This window comes from Arachis hypogaea, chromosome 11 (assembly GCF_003086295.3).
Source record: "Arachis hypogaea cultivar Tifrunner chromosome 11, arahy.Tifrunner.gnm2.J5K5, whole genome shotgun sequence".
In the NCBI taxonomy this organism is placed as follows: Eukaryota; Viridiplantae; Streptophyta; class Magnoliopsida; order Fabales; family Fabaceae; genus Arachis; species Arachis hypogaea.
Genome location: NC_092046.1, coordinates 113,564,804 through 113,583,185, shown reverse-complemented (window position 1 = coordinate 113,583,185; position 18,382 = coordinate 113,564,804). Strand labels below are relative to the sequence as shown.

General features: G+C 35.7%; 1 non-coding gene across 1 annotated transcript; it reads left to right on the top strand.

Annotated features, from left to right (window-relative positions):
• Positions 1–604: 604 nt before the first annotated feature.
• Positions 605–712, top strand: LOC112724201 (small nucleolar RNA R71). Its single transcript, XR_003163376.1, has one exon. It is a non-coding gene; the product is annotated as a small nucleolar RNA R71 (small nucleolar RNA).
• The last annotated feature ends 17,670 nt before the right edge of the window (positions 713–18,382 follow it).

The window sequence follows — 18,382 nt, the reverse complement described above, 5'->3', positions numbered from 1 at the left end:
TGGCCTTAGATAGATCAGGGACTATATTTGCTAAGCTAAATGGATTCTGCTCAGAATTCTCTGTCTATTGCTGAGTGGATGATGGAAAAGGTTTGCTATTGCTAAACCTGTTTCTTCCACCATTATTAAAGCCTTGTTGAGGCTTTTGTTGATCCTTCCATGAGAAATTTGGATGATTTCTCCATGAGGGATTATAGGAGTTTCCATAGGGTTTAACCATGTAATTCACCTCTGCTATTGCAGGGTTCTCAGGATCATAAGCTTCTTCTTCAGAAGATGCCTCTTTAGTACTGTTGGATGATTCCTTCAATACATTCAGACTCTGAGAGATCATATTGACTTGCTGAGTCAATATTTTGTTCTGAGCCAATATGGCATTCAGAGTATCAATTTCAAGAACTCCCTTCCTCATAGGCGTCCCATTATTCACAGGATTCCTTTCAGAAGTGTACATAAACTGGTTATTTGCAACCATGTCAATGAGTTCTTGAGCTTCTGCAGGCGTTTTCTTTATGTGAATGGATCCACCTGCAGAGTGGTCCAATGACATCTTTGATAGCTCAGACAGACCATCATAGAATATATCCAGGATGGTCCATTCTGAAAGCATGTCAGAAGGACACTTTTTGGTCAGTTCTTTGTATCTCTCCCAAGCTTCATAGAGGGACTCACCTTCCTTTTGTTTGAAGGTTTGAACATCCACTCTAAGCTTGCTAAGCTTTTGAGGAGGAAAGAACTTGGCTAAGAAAGCTGTGACCAGCTTATCCCAAGAGTTCAGGCTGTCCTTAGGCTGAGAGTCCAACCATATTCTAGCTCTGTCTCTTACAGCAAATGGGAAAAGCATAAGCCTGTAGACCTCGGGATCAACCTCATTGGTCTTAACAGTATCACACATCTGCAAGAATTCAGTTAAGAACTAAAAGGGATCTTCGGATGGAAGTCCATAAAACTTGCAATTCTGTTGCATCAGAGAAACTAATTGAGGTTTCAGCTTAAAATTGTTTGCTCCAATGGCAGGGATTGAGATGCTTCTTCCATGTAAATTGGAATTAGGTGCAGTAAAGTCACCAAGCATCTTCCTTGCATTGTTGTTATTTTCGGCCATGTCTCCTTCTTTTTCAAAAATTTTTGTCAGATTTTCTCCAGAGAGTTGTGCTTTAGCTTCCCTTAGCTTCCTCTTTAGAGTTCTTTCAGGTTCAGGATCGGCTTCAACAAGAATGTTCTTATCCTTGTTCCTGCTCATATGACAAAGAAGGAAATAACAAAGAAAATATGGAATCCTCTATGTCACAGTATAGAGATTCCTTTATGTGAGTAGAAGAAAAGAAATTCGAACACCAGGAGAAAGAGAGGGTTCGAATTTTTAGATGAAGAGAAGTGTTAGTAAATAAATAAAATAATTAGAAAGAGATGAGGGGGAGAGAATTTCGAAAATTAAATAAAAAGAAAAGAAAAAAATTTGGGTTTTTAATTAAAATTAAAATTAAAATTCGAAAATTAAAAAGAAAAATGAAATTAAATTAAATTTAAAACAATTAATTAATTAAAAAGGAATTTTTGAAAAAGAGGAAGGGATTTTCAAAAATTAGAGAGAGAGTTAGTTAGGTAGTTTGAAAAAGATATGATTAAAACAAAAAGATAGGATTACAAAAAAAAGGATTTGAAAATTAATTTTGAAAAGATAAGAAGTTAGAAAAGAAGTTAGAAAAGATTTTGAAATTAATTTTGAAAAAGATATGATTGAAACTTAATTTGAAAAAGATTTGAAAAAGAAATTTAAAAAGATTTGATTTTGAAATCAAAGTTGATTACTTGACTAACAAGAAACTAAAAAGATACGATTCTAGAGTTTAAAGGTTGAATCGTTCTTACTAGGCAAGTAACAAACTAAAAATTTTTTGAATCAATCATATTAATTGTTAGCATTAATTTCAAAATTATGAAATAAAAATAAGAAAAAGATTTTGAAAATAAATTTTGAAAATTTCGAAATTATGAAAGAAAAATGAAAAAGATTTGATTTTTGAAAAAGATAGAATTTTTAACTTGAAAATTTGATTTGACTCATAAGAAATAACAAGATTTTAAAAATTTTTGATAAAGTCAATTCAAATTTTCGAATTTGATGAGAAGAAAAAGGGAAAGATATTTTTTTGATTTTTTAAATTTTTAATGATGAAAGAGAAAAAAGGAAAAGATATCTTTTTGATGTTTTTCTCTCTTTTTTTTTTCATTAAACAGCAAGAATGAAACAAAACATGAAGAATTAAGATCAAAACCAAAAATGCATGCAAAAATACTATGAATGTCAAGATGAACACCAAGAACACTTTGAAGATCAAGATGAACATCAAGACTTATTTTTGAAAATTTTCAAGAAAAGGAAAATATGCAAGACACCAAACTTAGAAATTTTCAAACTTTAGACACTAATAATTCAAGAATGCATATGAAAAACAAGAAAAGACACAAAACATTAAAATTTAAAGATCAAACAAGAAGACTTACCAAGAACAACTTGAAGATCATGAAGAACATATGCATGAGTTTTCGAAAAATGCAATAAAGAGATAAACATGCAATTGACACCAAACTTAAAACTTGACACAAGACTCAAACAAGAAACATAAAATTATTTTTGATTTTATGATTTTATTAATTTTTTTTGGTATTTTTCGAAAATTATTTTGAAAAAGAAAATAAGGATTTCAAAATTTTTAATAGGAATTCTAGGAATCTTGCAATGTTAGTCTAAATCTCCAGTTCAGGAATTAAACATGGCTTACTAGCCAGCCAAGCTTTCAATGAAAGCTCCGGTCCAAAACACTAGACATGGCCAATGGCCAGCCAAGCTTCAGCAGATACAAATCAGACATACAACAGCTGATACTTCATCCAACTTCATATGCTGATAAATGGAAGCCTCGGTCCAAATAAATTAGACATGGCTTTACAGCCAGCCAGGCTTCAACGTGCTCCATGAAACACTAGAATTCATTCTTAAAAATTTTTGAATAAAAATATATTTTTTTTATTTTTTCGAAAATAAGAATAATAAAAACAAAAAGGTTAAAATTAAAATAAAGTTACCTAATCTGAGCAACAAGATGAATCGTCAGTTGTCCAAACTCGAACAATCCCCGGCAACGGCACCAAAAACTTGATGCACAAAATCGTGATCGTTCATTCCCTGGCAACGGCACCAAAAACTTGGTACGCACAATTGTAATCTCAACTCTTTATCACAACTTCGCACAACTAACCAGCAAGTGCACTGGATCGTCCAAGTAATAAACCTTACGTGAGTAAGGGTCGATCCCACGGAGATTGTCGGCCTGAAGCAAGTTATGGTCACCTTGTAAATCTCAGTCAGGCGGATTCAAATGGGTATGGTGAATTGATAATAAAAACATAAATAAAATATAAACTGGGATAGAGATACTTATGTAATTCATTGGTGAGAATTTTAGATAAGCGTATAGAGATGCTTTCGTTCCTCCTGAACCTCTGCTTTCCTGCTGTCTTCATCCAATCATTCCTACTCCTTTCCATGGCAAGCTTTATGTAGGGCATCACCGTTGTCAATGGCTACATCCCATCCTCTCAGTAAAAATGGTCCAAGATGCTCTGTCACAGCACGGCTATTCATCTGTCGGTTCTCGATCATACTGGAATAGGATCCATTGATCCTTTTGCGTCTGTCACTACGCCCAGCACTCGCGAGTTTGAAGCTCGTCACAGCCATCCCTTCCCAGATCCTACTCAGAATACCACAGACAAGGTTTAGACTTTCCGGATCTCAGGAATGGCCATCCACGGGTTCTAACTTATACCATGAAGATTCTAATATCTCAGACTCGGTCCCCTGTATTAGATATCCAAGAGATACCCATTCAATTTAAGGTAGAACGGAAGTGGTTGTCAGGCACGCGTTCATAAGTTGGGAATGATGATGATTGTCACGATCATTACATTCACATTGAAGTGCGAATGAATATCTTAGAAGCGGAATAAGTTTGTATTGAATAGAAAAACAGTAGTACTTTGCATTAATCCATGAGGAACAGCAGAGCTCCACACCTTAATCTATGGTGTGTAGAAACTCTACCGTTGAAAATACATAAGTGATGAAGGTCCAGGCATGGCCGAGAGGCCAGCCCCCAAACATATCTAAAGATAAAACTAAAGATGTAAATACAATAGTAAAAAGTCCTATTTATACTAAACTAGTTACTAGGGTTTACAGAGATAAGTAAATGATGCAGAAATCCACTTCCGAGGCCCACTTGGTGTGTGCCTGAGCTGAGCATTGAGCTTTACACGTGTAGAGGCTTCTTTTGGAGTTGAACGCCAGTTTGTAACCTGTTTCTGGCGTTTAACTCCACTTTGCAACCTGTTTCTGGCGTTTAATTCCAAAATGCAGCATGGACCTGGCGTTGAACACCATTTTGCGTCCTCTAAACTTGGGCAAAGTATGAACTATTATATATTGCTGGAAAGCCCTGGATATCTACTTTCCAACGCAATTGAGAGCGCGCCATTTGGAATTCTGTAGCTCCAGAAAATCCACTTTGAGTGCAGGGAAGTCAGAATCCAACAGCATCTGCAGTCCTTCTTCAACCTCTGAATCTGATTTTTGCTCAAGTCCCTCAATTTCAGCCAGAAAATACCTGAAATCACAGAAAAACACACAAACTCATAGTAAATTCCAGAAATGTGATTTTTATTTAAAAACTAATAAAAATATACTGAAAACTAACTAAATTATACTAAAAACTATGTAAAAACAATGCCAAAAAGCGTATAAATTATCCGCTCATCAGCAATCAAACCCATAAACCAGGAACCAAAGAGATACACACTCAATCTAAGGTAGAACAGAAGTGGTTGTCAGGCACGCGTTCATAGGTTGAGAATGGTGATGAGTGTCACGGATCATCACATTCATCATGTTGAAGTGCGAGTGAATATCTTAGAATAGAAACAAGCGTGATTGAATGGAAAACAGTAGTATTTGCATTAATCCATCGAGACACAGCAGAGCTCCTCACCCCCAACTATGGAGTTTAGAGACTCATGTCGTAGAAGATACAAAATTCAGATGTAAAAAATGTCATGAGGTACAAAATAAATCTCTAAAAGTAGTTTTTATACTCAACTAGTAACCTAGGTTTACAGAAAATGAGTAAGCTAAGATAGATAGTGCAGAAATCCACTTTTGGGGCCCACTTGGTGTGTGTTTGGACTGAGCACTGAAGCTTTCACGTGCATAGGCTATTCCTAGTGTTGAACTTCAGCTTTTGTGCCAGTTTGGGCGTTTAACTCCAACTTTTATGCCAGTTCTGGCGTTTAACGCAAGAAATGGGTAAGGAACTGGCGTTTAAACGCCAGTGTGCGCTACCAAATCTCGGGCCAAATATGAACTATTATATATTGCTGGAAAGCTCAGGATGTCTACTTTTCAACGTAATTGAGAACGTGCCAATTGGGCTTCTGTAGCTCCAGAAAATCTATTTCGAGTGTAGGAGGGTCAGAATCCAACAGCATCTGCAGTCCTTTTTCAGCCTCTGAATCAGATTTTTGCTCAGGTCCCTCAATTTCAGCCAGAATTTACCTGAAATTATAGAAAAATACACAAACTCATAGTAAAGTCCAAAAATGTGATTTTTGAATAAAAACTAATAAAAATATAACAAAAAGTGACTAAAACATACTAAAAACTATGTAAAAAACAATGTCAAAAAGGGTATAAATTATCCACTCATCAGATTTCAGAATTGATCTAAGTCTTCTTGAGCTTGATTTACTCTTCTGCACATTTATATTCTGCAACTTTACAATTGAGCTTGCTGCAAATCTGCAATTCTGTTCTTCTGCAATTTTACTTTTCCATTCACACTAAGCTTGATTTACATTTCCTGCATAATTTAATTCCTCTGCAATTACTCTAAGCTTTGATCTACTACTTTCATTTAACTTTTCAGCACCCAGCCCCCTTTACATTTTACTGCAATTTACTTTTCTTGCTCTCTAAGCTTTTGTCCAATCTACATTCTGCTGATTTACACTTGATGTAGTTTACATTTCTTGTTCTTCAAGGTTCTGTCAATTTACTTCCTGATCTGCTACAATTTTACTTTCCTTGTCATTTAAGCTTCATCTAATTTACATTCTGCTCTTTATTTTCACTGCAATTTACTTTCTGCATTTTTAAATTCCTAGCAATTTCCTTTCTGTTGGTTACATTTCACTTAATTCACCAATGTTAGCTTGACTAAACTAATCACCCACTAAAGTTGCTTGATCCATCAATCCCTGTGGGATCGACCTCACTCTAAGTGAGTTTTACTACTTAATGCGACCCGGTACACTTGCCGGTGAGTTTTGATGTGGAATCTGATTTCCACCCATCAAGTTCTTGGCGCCGTTGCCGGGGATTGATTTAGATCAACAATGATTAAGTGGGTGAGAAGTCTAGATTAAGCATTTTCTTTGTTTTTGTTCTCTGTTTTAAGTTGATAGCAAGGTGTTTGAGTTATTGCCTCACTAAGAAATTCTTCTCTGTGACATGAATTTCAATTTTTAATGGTGTTGTGTTTTACAAAATTAAATGGAGTTCAACTCATCTTGTGATCAAACAAATTTTGTGGGATATTACCCACCATCACCAATTTCTAATGATGGCTGGGAATATCACCAACAAATTACAAATCCTGAGCACTCCAATCCATGGAGATATGTCTCAGAACCACAAGATGAGCAAGAGAATCATATGGGATATTTTTCACCACCACAAAAAGATGCAAGTTATTATTCTAATGGTGGTTGGGAGTATCAACAAGAATTGAAAGAGTATGAACACCTCCCAGAATCACAAGATGACTTGTATTGCTCTAACAACTACTCATATTGTGGCTGGAAAAGTCAAAATCAAAGGAATCTTGATGATCCATACTTTGTTCATCAAGAAACATCATCACTTGAGTGTGCTTTCAATAAATTCATGCAAAATTATCCTTCAATGCCACAAAATGATCCATACTGTGATGAATTCTACAATGATTCACATTGTGGATGGGAGGACCAAAACCAGAAAGCATATGACAGTCCATATTCCACTTATCAAGAGCCATCATCACTTGAGCAAGCCTTTAATTCATTTATGCAAATTTGTCCAACCTCACCTCCCAGTTCCTCATTTAAAAATTCTTCATCACTTGATTATAACTCATCTCAAAGTTCCCTCCAAGATCCATATAATTCATTCCACCAACCACAAAACTTATTCCACAATCCACAAGATTCACTCCATACCACTCAAAACAACCTAACCATAACACATCCATATCCACAAAGTTTCTCTCAACTTTCATCTTTTGAGCTAGCATCTGAGGATCCCCTTCAAAAGTCCAGGAAATTGTTGAAAAGGCAAGAACAACTCCTGGAAGAACAAAAATAATTCCGGACAGAGCAAGAGATCCTCTTCAAGAAGATGGATGGGCACTTAGAGCAAATGAGGAAACACTCAGAACTGCTAAGCAAGGAAGATGAAGACCAATTGTTGGATGTAAAGGAGGAAATGGAAGAACAAGAAGAAGAGGTCTCTGTGTCAAGTGAATTTTCAGTAAAGAAAGAAGAGGTAGTGGAGGTAATTGAACCTGAGGTTGCATATCTACAAAAGCCACTTGAGATGACAAGGGAACATGAAGACTCACAACCCTCACAAACTTTCCTGAACCAAAATATCTCAGCACTTGAATCCATAATTGAAAGATATGAAGAGGAGATGAAGAAATCTTGGGAAGAACAACAAGCCTCCTCCATGAAAGAGCTATTAAGTCAAATGTTATGTGCAAAGGATGAAGTGGAAGATCAAGAAAATGAGGAAGACAATCAAGGAAGTCCAAACTCAAGTGAAGTAGAAAGTTGCATAGAAGAAGAGCTCATTGAACCACCAACTCAAAAGGCTTTTGATGAAGATAATGCTCCAACCATCACACAACCACCAAGCACTGATAACCAAGAAGTGAAGGCAACTAACAAGAGCACCAATTCCACCCCTGATCTAGCAAGCAAGCTCAATCAAGCCATTAACAAAAGAAAGCTTGCTGAGGAGAGACCAAGACAGGGGGCAATAGCTGAATCTTCTCCCCCCTTGAGGTCATTCCTCTTAACAAACTGGAAGAAGAGGAAGAAAGTGACGAACAACATGTCAAGCTAGTGACACTAAAAGAGCGCTTGTTGGGAGGCAGCCCAACCGTAGGTAATATTTCATTTCTTTGCTTTGTTTACTCTCTATGTCTGCTTTGTTTATTTTCTTTCTCTATTTTGTTTAAATTTCAATAAATTGGCATATGATTACATTCTAAGTTTGGTGTTGCCATGCAACAATTTTTTTTCAATCCCTCCGGATGATTGCATCAATTCTAATTGAGAGTGTCACACTAAGATTCTAAGTTTGGTGTGTGACGAACGGGTTCTTGCTAGTAAAGAATTTTATAAAAAATAATCGCGTTGTAAGTATAGTTTCTAAACCAACAGAGAATCCTTTCATACAAAAGTTTGGTTGTCACAAGTAACAAAACCCAATAAAATTTATAACCGAAGTATTTAAACCTCGGGTCGTCTTCTCAAGGAATTGCAGGGAAGTATGATTTATTATTGGTTATGGAAAAAGGTGTGTTTTTGGGTTTTTTGAATTAAAGACCAAGTAAATTAAATGACAAGAAAAATAAATTAATAATTATGAAAGCTCTTGGCAAGGTATAAGAACTGAAAATCTCATCCTAGTTATCCTTATCAGGTGTGATGAGAATTGTTTATCGCTCCCACTTAGTTAACCCTTACTAAATAAAGGAAAGTCAAGTGGACCAATCAATTTGATCCTCAAGTCCTAGTCAACTCCTGTGGAAAGACTAGCTTTAGAGCGATCTAAATCAATCAGCGAGAATTCCAATTTTCAATCAACTGCTGAGTCTGATAACTCAAGTGTTACCAATTACTTAACCAAAGCAAAAAGGAGAAAAATCCAAATTATTTATATCATAAATAGAAGAAAGCAATCATCAATCTGAAATACCTCAATGTGTATTAATTAAGAAAATCCTAACATGAAGTTCATAAGCCAAATTGAAAAGATAACTAACAATTAAAGTAATACAATAAATAAAAGTAAAAAATAAATTAAAGGAACATTGAACCTGGAATGAAGAGAAGTAGCCTTATCATAATAGAAATCCTAAATCCTAATCATAATCCTAAATCCTAAAAGAGAGGAGAGAGCCTCTCTCTCTAAAAGCTACATCTAAAACCTAAAATTATGAATAATAAATATTGTATTATGTTCTCTTTTTGAATGGATTGATTCTCCCACTTTATAGCCTCTAATATGTGTTTTCTGGGCCGAGAACTGGGCCAGAAATAGGCCAGAAATTGCTGATTACGAATTCTGTCACGCTGATTTTCGCTGATGCGACGCGTGCGCGTGAAGCACGCGTCCGCGTCATCTATTCTCAGAACAACTATAGCAAATTATACATCATTTTGAAGCCCCAGATGTTAGCTTTCCAACGCAACTAGAACCACTTCATTTGGATTTTTGTAGCTCATGTTTTGACCGTTTGAGTGCGAAGAGGTCAGGCTGGACAACTTAGCAATTTCTTCAACTTCTTGTATTCCTTCCACTTTTGCATGCTTCCTTTCCATCCTCTGAACCATTCCTATCTTATAAAGCTTGAAATCACTTAACACACATATCAAGGCATCAAATGGTGATAAGAGAGAATTAATTTTTTTTGTTAATTTAAAGGCTTGAGAAGCAAGTTTCCAATTATAGAACAAAATTAGGAAGGAAAATATAAAACCATGCAATTTATTTGAATAAGTGAGTAAAGAGTTGATGAAAACTACTCAAATTAGCACAAGATAAACCATAAAATAGTGGTTTATCAACCTCCCCACACTTAAACATTAGCATGTTCTCATGCTAAGCTCAAGAGAAACTATAAGAGTGAAGAGGAATGGTAGAATGTATGAATTGCAACCTATCTATATGAATGCAACTAAATGCAAAATGTTTTTACCTACTTGGTTTAAAAGTAAATAAATTCTCCAAGAATAAATATGAACTGGCTTTCACTAATTCAAATCATAAAAATGAAGTACATATAGACTTGCAAGAAGAAGATAGCTCATGAAAGCCGGGAACAAGGAATCGAGCATCGAACCCTCACCGGAAGTGTATACACTCTAATCACTCAAGTGTTTAAGGTTCGACTCTCTCAATTCTCTACTAACCTTGCTTTCTAAGGCTTGCTCTTCTTCTACCAACCAACACTAATTTGATGCACAAATACACATATCAAGAGATCTTTTAAGGGTTATAATGGGGTTAGGGTCAAAGTAGGATTGTATTTGGCTAAGTGGACTAAAATCTGAGTCCTTAATTAACTTAAACTTTCCACCTAACTTAGGACAATCCATGTAATCATAATATAACATCTAACTATCCATTAACCATGTTTTTCACATATTCATGCATCCTAATTTCAAGTACAGTACATATGCATTGCTTTCACCACTTACTTTGGGACATTTTGTCCCCTTTTACTTATTTGCTCTTTTTTTTTCTTTTTCTCTTTTTCTTCTTTTTTTTTGTTTTTATTTTATTTTATTTTATTTTATTTTTTCTAATTTTCTCAATGCATATGATTAAATTATTGAATGCATGAACATGTCCTAAACATTTCTTTCACATTTTCAGAAAATTCTAATATACTCAATTCTCAAACCAAATGTTTCCAAACCGAATTTTCCCACACTTAAATCATAAGCACTCTCACTAGTCTAAGCTAACCAAGGATTCAAAATAAGGACATTATTATTTTTCGCTTAGAGTTAATGATGTGCTAAAGTAAAGAATAAAGGGGTAAAATAGGCTCAAATTGGTTTGCAAAGGATAATGAAAGATTAAGGCTATATGGGTATGTAAGCTCAGTGAAACAAAGGCCTCAATCATATAAGTGCATGCATACATCAAACAATGGAAATATAGAATTAAGCAAGACAAAGATCACAATTTTAGAGAGAAAAACACATCAAAAATAAAATATTGGTTGATAAAATGCAACCAATCAAATAGGCTCAAAATCTCACTGGTTTTGTGTGTTCGAGCTCTAAACCATGTTCCAGTATAATATTCCTTCAAACAAGTTTATCAAAAAGTTTTTAATTTAAATTAGTGAAATATTATAAAATAATTTCTTGGAAAAGAATTCATCACTTCAACCAAGCAGTGGTAGAATATGCATAAAATCAAACAAATATGCAATCAAACATGCAAATGCAACAATGAACAAACAAAGAAAATAAAACATTGGTGTTTGAGAAGGAAATAACTAACCCACGGAGTCGGTATCGACCTCCCCACACTTAAAGATTGCACTATCCTCAGTGCATGCTGAGATGTGCAAGTGGACGGGTTGCTCCAACTGACGTTTTTCTCCATAGATTGTGCAGATGGACTTGTCTATTGCCCCATGTAAAAGTTTTCTGTTTTCCTTCCTCAGTGGCCATCCTGAAAGAAGAGGAAAAAGAAGAAAAGTAACCCAGAAATAAAGATAAGAGAACAAAAAAAATATGGTTGGGTTAATGCCAAATAATGAGGGTCTCCATTACATGGTAGCTACAACATGCAAGTGAGAAGACAGTAGAAGCAAACGACATATCAGTAATGTAAAAATTGCAGCAATGGGAAAAAGGCAGTATAAATTCATGTCAATGCAAAAGGAGCACAGGTATCATAAAAATTGGCATTTGACAAATAAATAAAATCACCCAATCAATGTAAAATAAGTCACTAAGCACCAAAATAATACCAGAAAAGACATAACAGTTGAATAAGAAAATTTAACACCAATGGAAAAAGAATAACTTTAGAAAAGAAAATAAAAATATGCACAAAATTAAAATACAGTGAATGAAAGTATGCAAATGCAATAGGAAAAATAGAATGAAAGAGAATAATGATGAGAAGGTAAACAAATGAAGAAAAAGAAAGTAAGAAAGGAGGAAGAAAGAATAAGAAAAGATAGAAGAAATAAGAAAGAATGATAATAGAAAGATAAGTAGGATTGGAGAAGAAAAGATAGGAATTCTGGCGCTGATCTGGATAATCTGTGCGTCGCATGCGACGCAGACACTTGGATCACGCGATCACGTGGTGTGTGATAAGTTCAGGTGATGCGGATGCGTGGGTCACACGATCGTGTAACCTGATTTGTACTATTGGCGCGAGTGCAGCCGTGCGTTCGCGCAACTCTCTGTTTTAAATGCATTTTGCCAAAATTTAGGGTGACGTGATCGCCTGAATGGCCATATTTTGAAAATGATGCGGATGCGTGGGGCACGTGTTCACATGATAGGGCTTGTGCTTCCAGCACGAATTCAGCCAGCTCCATCATAACTCTCTGCCATACACCTCTTTACGTCGATTTTGTAGAGCCACGCGGTCGCGTGGGTGACACGGTCGCGTGGGAAGGCTATTTTTCAACATGACGCAGACGCGTCAGTGATGCGGTCGCGTGGGCATATTTATGCCTAAGGCACGCCTCCAGCCACGCTTTCGCGTGACTTTCTGTTCAATTTTCTTTTCTTCCGAATGCACCTATGACGCGGACGTGTCACATGCATTTTTTTTATGCAGTATGCAAATGCAAATGCAGGCTATATGCAGCTATATGCAGAGATTATGAGAAGAGTCATTAACAAAAAAAAAATAAAAATAGAATGAAGTAACATAAAACTAAGACTGAAACTGAACGATCATACCATGGTGGGTTGTCTCCCACCTAGCACTTTTAGTTAAAGTTCTTAAGTTGGACATTTGGTGAGCTCCTTGTCATGGTAGCTTGTGCTTGAACTCGTCTTGAAACTTCCACTAATGCTTGGACTTCCAAAAAGCTCTATCAATACCAAGTAAATTTCTCAAGCTTTGATGGAGTTCTTCACAAGCTTTGAGCTCCCAAATTTGATCCTTATATATTCCTGGATCCCAAATCTTGTTTCTGCACCCATCTTCAAGTGGAACATGATGATTCCATCCAGGTGGTAAGCAATCTGAATTCTCACTAAGGCATCCAAACAGCCTCCTAGACCCATTCACTTTGGTTCTATACCAATCCTTGCACTTCAACTTGGAGCATACAACTATATTGAACCTTGCATGACAACTCCAACCACTAACCATCTTCCTCTTACTCTTAACGCCACAAAGAGCTCTAAGCTGACCATCTGTCTCAAGTAAACCATATTCAAGTGGGAAAGTAAAGGTCAAGGATAAGAATTTTACCCACTTGAATGTTGTATTGGATGGTAATGGCTTTGGGGGAGAGGTCCCCAACAACTTTGGCAAGGTGATTTCAAGCTCCATTCCCTTGTGCTCTCCCTTGGCAAGTTCTACCTCTTTGCAAGCTTCTTCAATTCCAACCTCTTCCTCTTGGTAGCTTTCTTCCAAATCAAACTCTTCTTTATGGCTTACCAAGGGCATGGGAATTTGTGCTTCCTCTTCTTTAATCTCCATCTCTTGATCAACCTCTGCAAAGTCTTCAACCATGATATACCTTGGAGGTTGTACACCCTCTTCAACATCAAATTCAGACGTCTTGGAAGGAGGTTCTATGACTGGACTTTCCCATGGAGGTTCAGCATCTCTTAAGTCTTCAACCTCTTCTTCCTCTTTAATAATTGCTGCTTTGTCCAGTTGTTTTAGTATAAAATCGTACTCATTCTTGATGATTTTCTTTCCATGAAAACTCCCTTCAACTACTCCTTCATCTGCAAGGGTCTCTCATATCTCCACATTTTGGGCCTCCTCTTGCTCTAAGACAAAATCAGACTCCTCCTTGATGTCTTCCTTCACTAATTCTTCCACCACTTCTTCGACTTCAAGGGTCTCTACTACCTCCATCTGTAGGGCCTCCTCTAGCTTCTTATGAAGTATGGATTCGCGAAGATGATTCATTCTTTCTTGTTCCATATCAATAGTATAACTGGGATCATCTTGCTCTTGGATTGATGGATGTGGGTGCTCTTCCATGGAGGGTGGTGATGGGATGGGAAGATTATTATGTGGTTGAAAAGGAAGCGCACTAAAGCTTGAGGGTTGAATATTGGAGGTAGAGGGTTGGTCCATGCGGGATATAAGTGCTTGAAGAGTAGAGGTGAGACTAGTGATAGAGGCAAGTGTGGTATGAAGCTCTGTTTTCCCTTGGTGAATAACACCAATGGTATTGTCATCCAGTGAAGGTTGAGGTGGATATGGGTTAGGGTCATATGGAGGTGAATGGTATAAAGAGGCTTGTGAGTATGGTGGTTCAAAGGTGTGTTGGGGAGGTGGTTCATAAGCATATGATGGGGCTTGTTGATAACTACAAGGGGGTCCACCATATCTATCATCTTGGTATGCACCTCGAAATGGCTCTTGACCATAGTAATTTGGTGGATGTTGGTTGTCACGAAGGGGTCCACCATATCTAATGTCTGGGCATGCATTGTAGGATGGTCATTGTCCTTGGTATCTTGGAAGGTGTTGTTGTCGAAAGGGTTGATCAGATCCTCGTGGCTCCTTCCAACTTTGATTGTTCTGACCTTGATGCATGTTCCTGTTATAGCTTCCATTCCTTCCAACAATATTAGAACCAAACTTGAAACCAGAGGTGTGAGAATTCATAGTAGCAAAAGAAAATAAAAACAAAAACTAATAAAAAAATTAATGAAAATAAACTCCTAAAACTAGAAATACTGACAACAATATAAGATAAAGATTTGGAAAAAGGTTTAAATTTTGAAAAGGTTTAATTTTTAAAATTTTAAATTTAAATTTTTCAAATTTGAATTTTGAATTTTGGAATTTAAATATTGAAATTTGAAATTTGATTTTGAAATAAGATAGATAAGATTTTGAAAAAGATTTGAATTTTGAAATTTAAAACTAAGATAAGATAAGATAAAAATTTTAAAATAAAAACCTGAATTTTTTTGTTTTTTTGTAATTTTCGAAAAAATCAATTAAAATAAAGAAAAAATATATTTTTGAATTTAATGAGGAAAGAGAAAAACAATAAAATGACACCAAACTTAAAATTTTTAGATCAAAACGAAGAAAACAACCAAGAACAACTTGAAGGTCAAGATGAACACGAAGAACAACTTGAAAATCAAGAAAGAACAAGGAACATTATTTTCGAAAATTTTAATAACTAGATAAAAACCAATAACCTCTTAATTTACGAAAAATAAAAAATAAAAATAAAAATAAAAACAAATAAACAAGCAAAAAGCAAATATTTACAATAACCAATAATAAGGCACATGTTTGCAATTCCCCGGCAACGGCACTATTTTGACAAACAGGTTCTTGCTAGTAAAGAATTTTATAAAAAATAATCGCGTTGTAAGTATAGTATCTAAACCAACAGAGAATCCTTTCGTACAAAAGTTTGGTTGTCACAAGTAACAAAACCCAATAAAATTTATAACCGAAGTATTTAAACCACGGGTCGTCTTCTCAAGGAATTGCAGGGAAGTATGATTTATTATTGGTTATGGAAAAATGTGTGTTTTTGGGTTTTTTGAATAAAAGAACAAGTACTATAAATGACAAGAAAAATAAATTAATAATTATGAAAGCTCTTGGTAAGGTATAAGAACTGGAAATCCCATCCTAGTTATCCTTATCAAGTGTGATGAGAATTGTTTATCGCTCCCACTTAGTTAACCCTTACTAAATAAAGGAAAGTCAAGTGGACCAATCAATTTGATCCTCAAGTCCTAGTCAACTCCTGTGGAAAGGCTAGCTTTAGAGCGATCCAAATCAATCAGTGAGAATTCCAATTTTCAATCAACTGCTGAGTCTGATAACTCAAGTGTTACCAATTACTTAACCAAAGCTAAAGGGAGAAAATCCAAATTATTTATATCATAAATAGAAGAAATCAATCATCAATCTGAAATACATCAATGTGTATTAATTAAGAAAATCCTAACATGAAGTTCATAAGCCAAATTGAAAAGATAAATAACAATTAAAGTAATAGAATAAATAAAAGTAGAAAATAAATTAAAAGAACATTGAACCTGGAATGAAGAGAAGTAGCCTAATCATAATAGAAATCCTAAATCCTAATCCTAATCCTAAATCCTAAGAGAGAGGAGAGAGCCTCTCTCTCTAAAAGCTACATCTAAAATCTAAAATTATGAATAATGAATGTTGTATTATGTTCTCTTTTTGAATGGATTGATTCCCCAACTTTATAGCCTCTAATATGTGTTTTCTGGGCTGAGAACTGGGCCAGAAACAGCCCAGAAATCGCTGATTACGAATTCTGTCTCGCTGATGTGACACGTGCGCGTGATGCACACGTCCGTGTCATCTATCCTCAAAGCAACTCTAGCAAATTATATATCATTTTGAAGCCCCAGATGTTAGCTTTTCAACACAACTAGAATCGCCTCATTTAGACCTCTGTAGCTCAAGTTATGATCGTTTGAGTGCGAAGAGGTCAGGCTGGACAACTTAGCAATTTCTTCAACTTCTTGTATTCCTTCCACTTTTGCATGCTTCCTTTCCATCCTCTAAACTAGTCCTGTCTTAGAAAGCCTGAAATCACTTAACACACATATCAAAGCATCGAATAGTGATAAGAGGGAATTAATTTTTGGTAATTTAAAGGCTTGGGAAGCAAGTTTCCAATTATAGAACAAAATTAGGAAGAAAATATAAAACCATGTAATTTATATGAATAAGTGAGTAAAGAGTTGATGAAAACCACTCAAATTAGCACGAGATAAACCATAAAATAGTGGTTTATTAGTGTGCCACGTATTTTCTATGCAATTCATTCAGCAACACCACTTGTCTGCATAATCATAATGCCCTTTGCAATGTTATTTTTCTTTTAGTTAGACAATTTTAGTTTTCTCTTTATGATTAGTCATTTTCTTTTTTTTAATGCTTTCCTTTATTAACTGTTTTTGTTAATACATCACCAAGAGATCCTTATTCATGACATATTCTTAGCTTGGAGATTGTACTTAACATATAACATTTTCATTTAGTTTTAGTTCAAATAAATGGACATGTGATTGCATTCTAAGTTTGGTGTTGCTACGCAACAAAATTTGCTTCCAATCCTTATTGGATACTTGCATCAATTCCAAGTGAGAGTGTCACACTAAGTTTGGTGTGCCACTCATTCTTTATGCAATGTATCATTCACACCCTCTTATTTTTACAATCACAATGTCTCTGTATCTTGTCCCCTTTAAAAGTCCAGGAAATTGTTGGAAAGGCAAGAACAACTCCTCGAAGAACAAAAAGAATTTTGGACAGAGCAAGAGATCCTCTTCAAGAGGATGGATGGGCACTTAGAGAAAATGAGAAAACACTCAGAACTGCTAAGCAAGGAAGATGAAGACCAATTGTTGGATGTAAAGGAGGAAATGGAAGAACAAGAAGAAGAAGTCTCTGTGTCAAGTGAATTTTCAGTAAAGAAAGAAGAGGTAGTGGAGGTAATTGAACCTGAGGTTGTATATCTACAAAAGCCACTTGAGATAACAAGGGAACATGAAAACTCACAACCCTCACAAACTTTCCTGAACCAAAACGTCTCAGCACTTGAATCCATGATTGAAAGATATGAAGAGGAGATGAAGAAATCTTGGGAAGAACAACAAGCCTCCTCCATGAAAGAGCTATTAAGTCAAATGTTGAGTGCAAAGGATGAAGTGGAAGAGCAAGAAAATGAGGAAGACAATCAAGGAAGTCCAAACTCAAGTGAAGCAGAAAGTTGCATAGAAGAAGAGCTCATTAAACCACCAACTCAAAAGGCTTTTGATGAAGATAATGCTCCAACCATCACACAACCACCAAGCACTGATAACCAAGAAGTGAAGGCAACTAACAAGAGCACCAATTCTACCCCTAATCTAGCAAGCAAGCTCAATCAAGCCATTAACAAAAAAAAGCTTGCTTAGGAGAGACCAAGACAGGGGGCAATAGCTGAATCTTCTCCCCCCTTGAGGTCATTCCTCTTAACAAACTGGAAGAAGAGGAAGAGAGTGACGAACAACATGTCAAGCTAATGACACTAAAAGCGTGCAATGACACTAAAAGCGTGCTTGTTGGGAGGCAACCCAACCGTAAGTAACATTTCATTTCTTTGCTTTGTTTACTCTCTATGTCTGCTTTGTTTATTTTCTTTCTCTGTTTTGTTTAAATTTCAATAAATTGGCATATGATTACATTCTAAGTTTGGTGTTGCCATACAACAATTTGTTTTCAATCCCTCTGGATGATTGCATCAATTCTAATTGAGAGTGTCAC